General features: G+C 34.9%; 1 long non-coding RNA gene across 1 annotated transcript; it reads left to right on the top strand.

Annotated features, from left to right (window-relative positions):
* Window positions 1–2,799: 2,799 nt before the first annotated feature.
* LOC123556701 (uncharacterized) lies at window positions 2,800–6,019 on the top strand. Its single transcript, XR_006687514.2, has 3 exons — window positions 2,800–4,738; window positions 5,201–5,289; window positions 5,670–6,019. It is a non-coding gene; the product is annotated as an uncharacterized LOC123556701 (long non-coding RNA).
* The last annotated feature ends 6,904 nt before the right edge of the window (window positions 6,020–12,923 follow it).

Here is a 12,923-nt window from a genome sequence, read left to right as displayed (position 1 = left end):
TGCTTTCGTGGCCGAGTGTTAAAGTCGCCGGTTTTGAATCGCTAACCTTGTTGGTTTGAAGCCACACAAAGAAGTAGAATATAATGTGAGAAAGTCTTACAGCTGGCTTACGGAAAATCAGTGATTCAACCCTTGAGCTCGCCCGATCCTGATGTTAAGCTGGAAGGGGCTTCTGAGGTCTTCCTCCACTGTTAAAAGTTTGAAAATCACCATAAGACATATGCTTGTTTCGTTGATCATTAAATTCAAAAGTAAAATTGAATACTTACTTATATGTTGTAGCGTTTTCCCTACAGCAGCTGATTTTATCATATTGTTAATATAAACATATAGAAAAGGCCTTATAATACATGCTACAGCATATTTTCAAATAAAAATAATAATAAAAGGTGTAAAGCTCAACCTTTCATTTTCACCGCATGCGTATGCAACACGCAGCCGAATATAGACGATGAATTCACAAAAACCACATTCTTTCCTGATGAAAGTAATATATTAAATCATGAAAAGATAACAAACTCTCAGAAAGGTACCAGAAACGAGAAAAATACCTCAGTCTTTTTATGCTGTAGAAAGGTTTATAAAAGTAGTTTAAAGTAGCAAGATCAAACGAAAGAGAAGATAAAATAATGAAATCATCGTTTAATTAGTATTATGTTAGTTATTACGATTTATTTCAAATATTATACTATAACTATAAATACTAATGTAAATTGTGTTTTCTGCGTTCATAAGTCTGTGGCCATCGTTCATTTGGCCACAACTGTTCATCTGAATGCCATTGTCGTGATAACACCAGTTGCTCCGGCATAACGGGAGAATGTGAAGTTGGTGCATGTGATCCTGGCTGGCATGGTATAAGTTGTGATCAAGGTATGTATCGTTTTGTACATTTTTTATTATTCAGTAAATTAAATGTATTGTACCATTAAAGGACGTTAAATTATATAATTTTATGAAAGCTCGAGTTCATGATCAATTGTGGTTGTATCAATGAAATTATTAAGGAGAGGAGCAGACACTGCGAAGAATACATTTCACAGATAAAAGCTTTTCTTTCTTCTTTGATTGTGAAACTGATGAAGATACAACAAGTTCTAAGTTCTTTTCATATTGTTTTCTGGTCTGTTCCGTTGGTGGCCGTTTTATGGTGTTACTTGTGTTCGTCTCAATTCGTTAAGTGGTCCTTAAAGGATTGGTACTATGTACATACGTAAATGGTTAATAAGCATTAGCATTTATGTGGTTTACATGCCGTTCCAGTTGTTACGAATACATGTGTAATGAATTTACCTTACATGTATAATTTTTAGTTTCACTGTCCTGTAACTTTGGATTTGAAGGATAAGTTTGTACTCAGTTAACTAGTCTAAGTATTATATACTTTACCATGTCTGTTTATAATGTACACATTTATCTTATTACATATCCACAAATATATTTGTGTAGGGTTTCTCTTTGTAAAGGAAGTTTTATTTGAACTCGGCTGTTCCTATAATATGTCCAAGTCCAATTCTTAGCCGCTACCGCCATTAAAGTACCTTATAAAACGTTTTCTATATTTGACAGGATATCAGTAACGTTATCAAGCACATTTCTGTACCGACATATGCCCAGTGCATGCACATATAATGTATATATTTAGCCCCCTTGAAACCAGACTATACGAAGAATAAAGAAGCTTGTTCAATTACACATGTTAATAAGATACTGAGTTAGTTTATTTTATATTAACTTGTTTAAGCTCGGTTGTGATGAAAGCTTCAGCTTATTGAAACAACTGTCGACTCCGCTTCCTGGAAAAAACAATACTAGTGTCATATGAGAAGTCATGGTCATGACCCCAGTGCTTTATAGAAAATGATTTAGTGATACAATCGTGTAAAAATAGTAGTAAACCTTGATTTTGAAAGTGGACTTCTCATGAATGATTTTAGTTTTGAGCAATTCGATCTTGTCTGTTTAGCCAGTTATTAAAATGGTCAAGACCGCTGAGATCAAGTAATATCAAATAGTGTTGGTTAACTGTTGACTGATATTTTTATATACATCAAATTGAGGATTTATCTTTCTACAAGGAATTAGGGATTCTGGTTTAAGAACCCCAAAAGTAAGGGTAACCATGAATAATTTCCGTAACCCTTAAAACATGGCCTTTTTTCTTCTTTCTGTCACTTCTTTATATCTCTCCATAGTGTTTTATACTATCTCTATACTTACCTGACTATTCTCCTCACCAATTACCCCCTATTCAAGCCGAAAGTAAAAGAAACATACACGAACTGTAATATTTTATTCTTTCTTTTTCACATATGTTTCCCTATTTTATTTCAAAGTGTTACCAAAACGTCTTCACCAAATGATGTTTTAAAACGTCTTCTGAAAAGGCATTGAGTACATACGTTTTTGGTTCTAAAGGTTTGCTTTTCATATATTTATACACGAGCATTTTTGTGTTTTACATGCCATGCCTTTTTGTTTCCATTACGTGTGTTAGAGATTCACCTGGAGGGGATTACTTTTATTTACACTGTCCCGTGTCTTTGGAACATGGTGGGGGTAAGAGTGAGGTTGGGTGCGCACCATAAACCGGTTTAAGCTCCCCAGTGGTGTTTTTGCCACTGACCGTTCCAAGGCGGTGCCCCAGTGTTCCTTTGTTTTTTCGTTTTGTCCTCGTGTGTTGACTTTGTGTGTGTGCGCGTGTATGTGTGTGTGTGTTTGTGGTGTGCACGTCTGCGTGCTGTAGGTTTCGTTTTGGGGAGGCTGCGATTTTGGTACGTGGCATTCCCTGTTTGATATTTGTCTTTGTTTTTTTTGTTTATTATTGTTTCAGTGTTATGTGTGTATCCGTATGCGCGCGTTCGTGTTTTTTTCGTTCGTGCGTGCGTGTGTGTGTATGCGCGCGTGTGTGTTTATGTGCCAATACATTTCTAAGTACCATGATACACTATGCCATATAAAGTGTTTTGTTTAACCTTTATACTACTGTTACTCAGTATTGTTTTTAGTGTTATGCACTCGTTCTACTCCTACCCAATTACATTCCTCCAATGATTTTATTACCAAATAATTGCAACACACAAGTAAACATTTATTATTGAAAAAGACGCAAGTTTATTATTTTGCAGTCTAGATATTTATTGCGATATTGATCTAGTGTTATGAATGATGGATATATTCTCAATAGTTCATTAACATTTGAAGAAAGTCGTTAATGTCAAATTACGTGTATGTCTACGAAGTAAAGTTTAAAGAATGTGTGTTACCTCACTCCCATTTGGTGATGTTGGCTTAAACTGCTGCTGGTGCTGCTGTTGGAACGACACGTGCTCTAGCTGTTCTTTTAACCGGTGTTTCTAAAGCATTGTATACCAAATAGTGGCATTGTACTGCTGGTGCGTAGATTCTACTTTAATTGTATTAATTGATAATGTTTGCTAATAGGCTAATTAGACACCTTTTAAAATTACAAGACGTCCTAATCATCCAAATAATGGATATTAGAAATCCATTTGTACGTTCTTTAAGACAGTATCGGAGAGCCTGATGACAAAATCTCCTAGTTCTAAACATAATTGCTGCACATACGGCACATCAACACAATAAATGTTAGAAGAGGCAAAATAGGATCGAAATAGGAATATGAGGTACAGATTCAAAAACTATTAGATCTACTGTAGAAACAGCAAAATCAAACGTTCAGACCCTATTAGTCGCTAGTTGCTGCTGCAAAAATCGAGCTGGCAAAACTAAAAACAAAACACCATATTCCTGTTAACGTAAGAAAGTTTGTTTACTTGGATTCAAAACATTTCGCGGTAAGTATCGCAGTACGGACCAAAAATTAAGATGATTCATTTATGAAATGATAGAGCCGGTAAATCATAAACTATATAATTATGTATTATTGTTAAGAATTTTGAGATAGGAAGTATGTCTTTAAAACGAGATGCAAGGCTCATTTAAATATATTTCGTTTGTAAAATTATTCATGCCTTATGATATTAAGACCTTTTAATAGTATGGCACATAATGGCACTCATAATTTAACGAGGCATATGAAGATATGCCCTCGGGCCATTATGAAACTAGGTGTGCCATTATGGCTAGAAGGCACAACCAAGCCGTATATTAACCTCTTAATAAATATATATATAAGACTTGTATGGTATTCCCTTTAGTATTTAGAGACAAGGACAAAAACATTCAACAGGAAAAGCAACATTCAAATAGTGCAGCCATCCTTACAATAGCCCACATTTAAATAGATTTATACACGTGTTAACCTACTGAGCTCAGGTATACAAAGAAGCATTTAGAAGGGAAATGAAAATTGAGAGTCAGACCATCGAACACCGAATACTAATTGTATATCTATATATTGACCATGTGCAACCTGTTTGCACACTTATATCATGTATACTACCTGATGCATAAAGAGCGGTATGTAAGCATGTCTAAACAAACACACCATTGTTGTTGTTCATTTTCAATCGTACTCAATAAACAAACACTATTTTTTACACAAGGTTGACCTATATTATGACAATGCCTTGTTATTTCTAACGTATATAGTAATACAGTTTGCTCCGCGTTTAGATGGTGATGCGCATCAGGAGGTAAGCAGTAAAAATGGTAAAGCAATTATTGGAGCTTCGGTTGGAGGTGCTGCTGTGGTTTGTCTGGTTTTAGTGATAATAGTTGTTTTGATTTACAAATTCAGGATCAAACCAAACAGGTGTGTAAACGGTATAACCCTTTTTAAACATAATGTTTGGTGCAAACGTTAATATTAAATCAATAGTTGTTCAAGGTATTGTAAAATATGAAAACGGCTTAACGTAGTTGATAACTTGAATTTATTTAAGAATTAAAGACATTTTGTTGCATTTTGTTGAAAGTTTATAAATTATAAAATACTTTGCCTTTAAGAAACCCATTTTCTAACCTACACTTAAAAAGAAAAGTAACAGATTTACGACGTCATCCGCCTGTTTCATTTGATATAATAAAATTTTACGAAGAGCTTTTGGAAGAAAAGAATGCTACCAAGCACAGTAATATCGGACTCTTGTTCGAGTATGTTCATTATGTTTAATAACCACGTTACATAAATGGCTGTTAAAATCGCGACATTTTATTATGTATGTTACATGTTGAATAATCATGAAGGGTTATAATCATACTGACATGTTTTCAGAACAGAAAGCAAAAACGTGTACGCCGGCCTAGATCTTTCTATGACACCTGCTGATGCATCAGCATACGACACCTTACACAATTCTCAAGGTAACACGTCCTTTTAGTTATTAATAAATATAATTTAAGAATTACATGGCTTCGTCGAATAACATTTTTTCATCATAATGACGTGTTCATCATACTTAATATGACGATAACATGTAAATTTTCTACAATAATCCTCTGTAAATGTTGTCTGAATATTTGGAGCCAATTCAGCTTTCCTCCTGTATTGTCTGTATTTCATGTTCAAGTGAGACAGAGAACTAGTATTATTATGATAAAGAGTAGCTGATTTTTTAGTTTCCTTTGTTTTGTTTTAAGGTAGTTTTGCACGTTCAATTCAACATGTTTTCTACAATGCCTTTAGATCAGGCATATTCTAACACCATTTTCAGTCGTTGATATTCGTTTTGTTTCAATTACAGACAAACTTGGCTCAAGCCACACTGGTGACTACGTGAATTTAAGTGTGATGGGCAGATGATCAACCATGTTTACGTTTAGCTTCGAAGACGTTATGAAAATAGACACATTAGTGAACGTTCACAATTGCTGATTACTATAGAAACATTAACTCATGATATTTCCAAATGTGTAAATTCGCATAATTTCTATATTTTGATAGCGATATAGTTATTTGAAAATAATTTAATACATCTGAATCTGTGTTTGTCAATGAGAATTGTTCGAGGGTGAAGCCGTGTCATGAGTTTCATCTAATATAATGATACAACATCAAATATGTTTGAACAATAAATTGACCAATAAGCTTTTATATTGGCTGAGTAATAAGTGTACAATGATATTGCATCGATAATCATTCACTTCCTTTAACAATTTTTCCCTCAACCTTTACCCTTGAGATTGAGATAGTACATTAAATTGTACCAGAGTAAAACATGATAAAAAGCTATACAATTTGGTTCTGAATATCTTACATATATTTCAAATAAAATGGCAAAGTAACGGCAAAATGATGGAGTGTGAGACAAACATTATTTAGAAATCCTAGGCAGGTGTAGATTATAGATAGATCTATTTTGGTATATTATACACAGAAATGTTATCAAAGGCGTACGCTAGAATTCCCTGTATATGAGATAGGCGATTTTTACCAATCAAACTTTGGATATTGAAGGACAATCATCTAAGAAACAAAAATATGTAATAAAACTCATAGGTCACCGATATTGAGAAAGAGTTACCTGCCCTCGTCATTTTTGATGCAAAACACAAATAAAAATACGTTTAGTTCTGAAAGGCCGGTAAATGTTCATGTGCAGATGAAGGCAATGTATACGATAAACTACATCCTATAAAATGAAAAAGGTTATTTTTTATTTTTTTTTGTATTAGATCTCATTTTTCTTTCATAAGAAATTTCTAAGATATATACTGCTCGTCCATATAATCAGGAATCAATCCATTTCAAATGTAAAACATAATTACATAATGTACTATTTCACAAACTTGGCTTTTACATGTAATACTTACTAAGCTAGCACTTACTTCAACATTGATTTAGAATCAGACGATTTGGAACCAGTTTTTCTACATGTGGTATGTCTAATCTTGCCAACATTTTGACAGAAACATTGCCATAACAGAATGAAAACGACCGTAAAGGCGCCAATAACGAATCTAAACTGGTACAGTGTGCCTCAGGCGCCAGAATCATAATGAATCTGGGTAACCGGAACGTCCGCGCATTCTGAATTTAAAACCTACAAGAAGACCCTTTGGAAGCATAGAATGCATCCAAGCAAAATAACAGAAAACTTGGTCTGATTGAGTCTGTTCACTAGAGATAATGGAAAGTGCCTTTAGGCCATATCACCAGCTTAAGTGGATTCTGTTACACAGATATTAAATGTACTTCATATCGATGTCATGTAGCAATGCCGTTACGGCGGGTCAAAAGATAATGCTTTGTTTGCATGTCGGTGCTGAAATGCTGATGGCATTGCGGATGTAAAGAAATTGTGTAGAATTAATACTCATAAGTATGTAGAAAAACGAAAGGTGAAAAAATAAGAAGGTATATAATAAAAAAGGGTCAATAAACTGTTAATGTGTGCCTTCCAGCTAGCTATAACGGATTATTAAACAAAAACTAATTTCTTTAAAATATTGACATTTGCTGTATCTTAAAGGTGATATTTGGATGTTGATAGTTATATCTGTTTTTTACACAAGTCTGGAAATATCAATATCAAATGAACTAGTCTTCTGTATCATTCTTTTCACAAAGAATACATTTACGCTGGTTTCTTTCTATATTTCTTTGTCGGCTAGTTTCAATATTCAGCATATGTGGAGACGTTCGTAACATTCAGTATTTCAGTCAAGTAACGGCGGGCAATTAATATAACAAGTGTTCACACTATGTACCCGGATAATCTTGACTCTGTTCAGCGTCCTTGACTCACTGCCAACATGGGTGACGGAAAGACGGTGTTTGTAGTTAATTTTCTTGTCTTTTTTTACATTTTTTTTTATGTTTGTGTGCAATGTTAGCGTAAAACTTTTTAAAATAGCGATAATATCCTTATATGGTGGCATGATTTGTGTACTAAATAATTTGTTCGACAAATCACTTTAGGTCGCTGGAATGAAATAAAATACACCCGAAAAAAGTCTTCGAAATGAACATTTTTATGTTTCCGACCGTTTTAAAGTACCTGAAAATGCAGTAATACCAAACTTATCAACTGTATTAGTTAAATAAACATCTCTATGACAATGTGTAACAGTATCAAAGTTTAAAATTGATTTTATAGCTTAAAAACTGTATTGATTGTGATGTGCGTTTGGATTTGCGGATTATTACCGACTAATACAGGAAACAGTGCTGGAAAAATACGAAATTAAAATGGATAAATACCCAACAAAACGAACACATAGCTGTTAGTTCGTGTTTTTATGTATGAACCATAGATGCTGTGACCCACACCTTCAGTCAGTCCATGCATTCACTGCCACTTTTCTCCCTTACTAGCTGTCTGAAAAATGTCATACTATTATAGTTAATAACTTATCATATATCAAGTCCCATATATACAATATCAAAATATTCCATTAGCACCTCTATAAAACCTCTATAAAATATACAAGACTTGAAGCAAACGCAATTCTGAAACAGTGAGAGAGAGAGAGAGAGAGAGAGAGAGAGAGAGAGAGAGAGAGAGAGAGACAGAGAGAGAGATTCACACTAGGGTCACTTTAAAGGGGTCTTCTCATATTTCCTATTCGACATTCACTATTTTGAACTATGTCTACATCATCTTTGACAACAATTGATTTCTTTTGTCTTTGGTAATCGTTTGGCACTATATCAGGATACACTTGAGCGATACCCATTTTTCATCCAGCACAAGTTCACGATACTTTAAACACTGATCTTCATAGAAAAGTGTGCGGTGAGTAACTATCTCTGTCATTGACGTACATGCCTCCTCACATCGATAACACTTGAAGCGGGCCATAGTTTTCTACCATAAATAACATACACGCTGTCACTGGTAATACAATTAGAATGACAATAGACAAGTACATATATATTAGTAGATATAGTCGTTTAGCAATACATCATGTACATGTGAACTCATTTAATTCTATAGAATATTAGTCAGTTAGATGCTTATCCTTCCACGATTTCGTTTAAGTTAGGTTTTTTTATCCATTCCTCGCTGAACAAACGCAAGATTATCATGGTACATAATGTGGTGTTCCTCGGTCATCCTATAGCAGTAAAACATGTTATTCACAGGTAAATGCAATTTTCACCACATGAATCAAAGGGGGTTGTGGAGGGCTGCACAACGTCTTTCATGAAATCGTCAACTCGTCGCACGGGGATGTCCCTACCCCGAGATCCGTAGATCTGCACTCACGCTCGCAATTTAGCTAAGAGGGCGTTTCTCTGAAACAAAACGATGAAGATTTAGCAAACATATCCTGTCGTCATTTCGTAATGAAAGTATCAAGTAAACATGTTCTTAAAATTCGTATTAACTAACTGATCCTGGATATAATCAAATTTCTTTATAGGTCTAATCATTATAAAAGGTCGTGGACTTTAGAAACCAAATTCAACTCTCTGTTCCAGTTTCTGATATTTTCTATTGATATTGATAATATAGAATTAGACTTCGGTATGACATTTGAAACAAGAGGGCCATGATGGCCCTATATCGCTCACCAGAATGATCTGGCCTTCTGACCTAGTTTCTGACCCCAAATGAGGCAGTTTTGAATTAATTTTATCCTAGAGATCATCAAGACAAACATTCTGACCAAGGTTCATAAAGATTGAGTCACATCTGTAGCCTTTAGAGTTTTCACAAACTTTTCCTTTGATTTGACCATGTGACCTAATTTTGATCCCAAATGACTCAGATTAAAACTTGACCTAGAGATCATCAAGGCAAACATTCTGACCAAGTTTCATAAAGTTTGAGTCACCACTGTGGCCTATAGAGTGTTCAAAAGCTTTTCATTTGATCTGGCCTTCTGGCCTAGTTTTTTTTATCCCACATGACCCAGTTTCAAAATTCACATAGAAATCATCAAGGCAAACATTCTGACAAAGTTTCATAAACATTGGGTCACAAATGTGACCTCTAGAGTGTTCACAAGTTTTTCCCTTGATCTAGCCTTCTGACCTAGTTTTTAAGCCCACATAACCCAGATTCAAACTTGACCTAGAAATCATCAGGACAAACATCCTGACCAAATTTCATAAAGATTGAGTCACAACTGTAGCCTCTAGAGTGTTCACAATCTTTTCATTTGATTTGACCGGGTGACCTAGTTTTTGACCCCACATGACCCAGATACAAACTTGACCAAGACAAACATTCTGATCAAATTTCATAAAGATTGATTTACAACTGTGGCCTCTAGAGTGTTCACAAGCTAATCATTTGATCTGGCCTAGTGATCTAGTTTTTGACACCACATGACCCAGTTTCAAACCTGACATAGAAATCATTTAGACAAACATTCTTACCCAGATTCATAAAGATTGAGTCACAACTGTGGCTTCTAAAGTGTTTACAAGCTTTTCATTTGATTTGACCTGGTGACCTAGTTTTTGACTCCACATAATCCAGATTCGACCATGACCTAGAAATTATCAAGACACACATTCTGACCGAGTTTCATAAATATTGAGTCACAACTGTGACCTCTAGAGTGTTCACAAGCTTTTCCTTTGACCTGGCCTACTGACCTAGTTTTTGACCCAACATAACCCAGTTTCAAAATTAATCTAGAGATCATTAAGACTAACATTCTGACCAAGTTTCATAAAGATTGAATCACAAATGTGGCCTCTAGAGTGTTCACAAGCTTTTAATTTGATATGGCCTACTGACTAGTTTTTGACTCCACATGACCCAAATTCAAATTTTTCTAGAGATTATTAAGACAAACATTCGGACAAATTTTCATAAAGATTGAGTCACAACTGTGTCCTCTAGAGTGTTCACAAGATTTTCCTTTGATTTGACCGGGTGGCCCAGTTTTTGACCCACATAATCCAGATTCAACCTTGACTTAGAAATTATCAAGACACACATTCCGACCAAGTTTCATGGATATTGTATCATAACTGTGACCTCTAGAGTGTTCACAAACTTTTCCTTTGATCTAGCCTACTGACCTAGTTTTTGAACCAACATGATCCAGTTTCAAACTTGACCTAGAAATCATCAAGACTAACATTCTGACCAAGTTTCATAAAGATTGGGTCTCAAATGTGGCCTCTAGAGTGTTCACAAGCTTTTCCCTTGATATGGCCTACTGACCTAGTTTTTGACCCCACCTGACCCAAATTCAAGCTTCTACTAGAGATTATCAAGACAAAAATTTTGACAAAATTTCATAAAGATTGAGTCACAACTGTGGCCTGTAGAGTGTTCACAAGCTTTTCATTTGATTTGACCGAGTGACCTAGTGTTTGACTCCACATGACCCAGATTCGAACTTGACCTAGAAATCATCAAGACTTACATTCTGACCAAGTTTCATAAGAATTGGGTCACAAATGTGGTCTCTAGAGAGTTCACAAGCTTTTCCTTTGATCTGGCCTACTGACCTAGTTTTTGACCCCACATAATCCAGTTTCGAACTTGACCTAGAAATCATCAAGGCTAACATTCTGACCAAGTTTCATAAATATTGGGTGACAAATGTGGCCTCTAGAGTGTTCAGAAGGCAAATGTTGACGAACGACGCACGCCGGACGCCGACGGACGCCGGACAATGACTGGTCACAATAGCTCACCTTGAGCACTTTGTGCTCCGTTGAGCTAAAAGTATCAGTAAATTATGGCATATATAACTTTATACAAAGGATACCAAATTATCCGTATATGTCTGAATTACATGCTTATCAACCATTTAAAAGTCTTTCTATGAATACGTTTCTGAACGAAAAACTCCCGAATTCAAAATATTCAGCATAGTTTTACTTAAGCTCCTACATGTGTAGTTGCACATGTAAAGTTGCAGAAAACGAACTCATTGTTGTAAGACACTTGCCATTTAATGGTTATTAGACTTTATAAAATATTCACTACAAGAAAAAGTAATTCCTAGGTAATTAAATCATTGAATTATATTTAAATTTTCCCATTTTCACACGAAAACAAAATACAATTATTATTTTTATGACCCCTACTTGGAGAGAAAACTCAACATATAGTTGTTGTTAAATGGTCATGGGATGACCTTGTTTATTTGTAAAACATGTCAGAGATAATCACTTAAGAGTGATAATTGTAATACGAATGTGTAATACGAATGTATAAATGTTGTACCGGCAGAGCCTCGCATTTTATCATTTTATTCAACTCGTTTAATAAATTCAATATGAAATGACATTCGTGTAATATCCTCTATGTGATCGTTATTTCACTTCTCAAAATTTGTTTACTTCCAGCTGCCCTTACGTCTCCAACTATTTCTCCAGGCTGAAGACAACAACCACCATGCTGAATGCTACAAATAGGCTAATCGTCAGACATAAATAGACGAGTAAGAACATCGTCATAGAACAGTAATAGCTCTGGAGATATGCAAATATGAATATACAGCATGTTTTAAGATGAATCTTCTTGAAAGTGACGAATGAATAATAAAAGACTTTTGACTGAAAACTGATTTTATCTAAACACAAACCAACAACTGTTTCCGGTGCCAGGCAGGAATGTTGGTAGAACAATATACTGTTTGGTTGCAGCTTATCCTTCCTAAGGATTTTTATGGACTTTTTTGCGATTAAAGAAATAGATGCGTTGTCTTTTTTCTACAGCGTTAAACTTCACTGATTTCATCGGCGAATACATTGATATGAACCTGTCTAGAGTTCTTCCAATGCTAATTTTGCTTGTTTCAAACCTAAAAGATCTAATGCGAAACTATTTACTATGAGCACCATTTTGTACCCTCAAACAACAAAGTTGTAAAGGAGGTATACTGGTTTCAGGTTGTCTGTCCGTCTGTAGTCACAATCTTTACGCACCAATATTCCTCATCTCCTTGACACAATTTGATGAAACTTCACACAAGTAATCAGTAACAACAGTAGTTGTGTATGGTGCATGTTAGGTTCTTTCAAAAAAAGTATTTGCAGTCATGGGACTTTGATTTTTTTTGTTACTATATTATATACA

Source organism: Mercenaria mercenaria, chromosome 5 (assembly GCF_021730395.1).
Source record: "Mercenaria mercenaria strain notata chromosome 5, MADL_Memer_1, whole genome shotgun sequence".
Taxonomy (NCBI): domain Eukaryota; kingdom Metazoa; phylum Mollusca; class Bivalvia; order Venerida; family Veneridae; genus Mercenaria; species Mercenaria mercenaria.
This window is presented reverse-complemented; position numbering and strand designations above follow the sequence as displayed.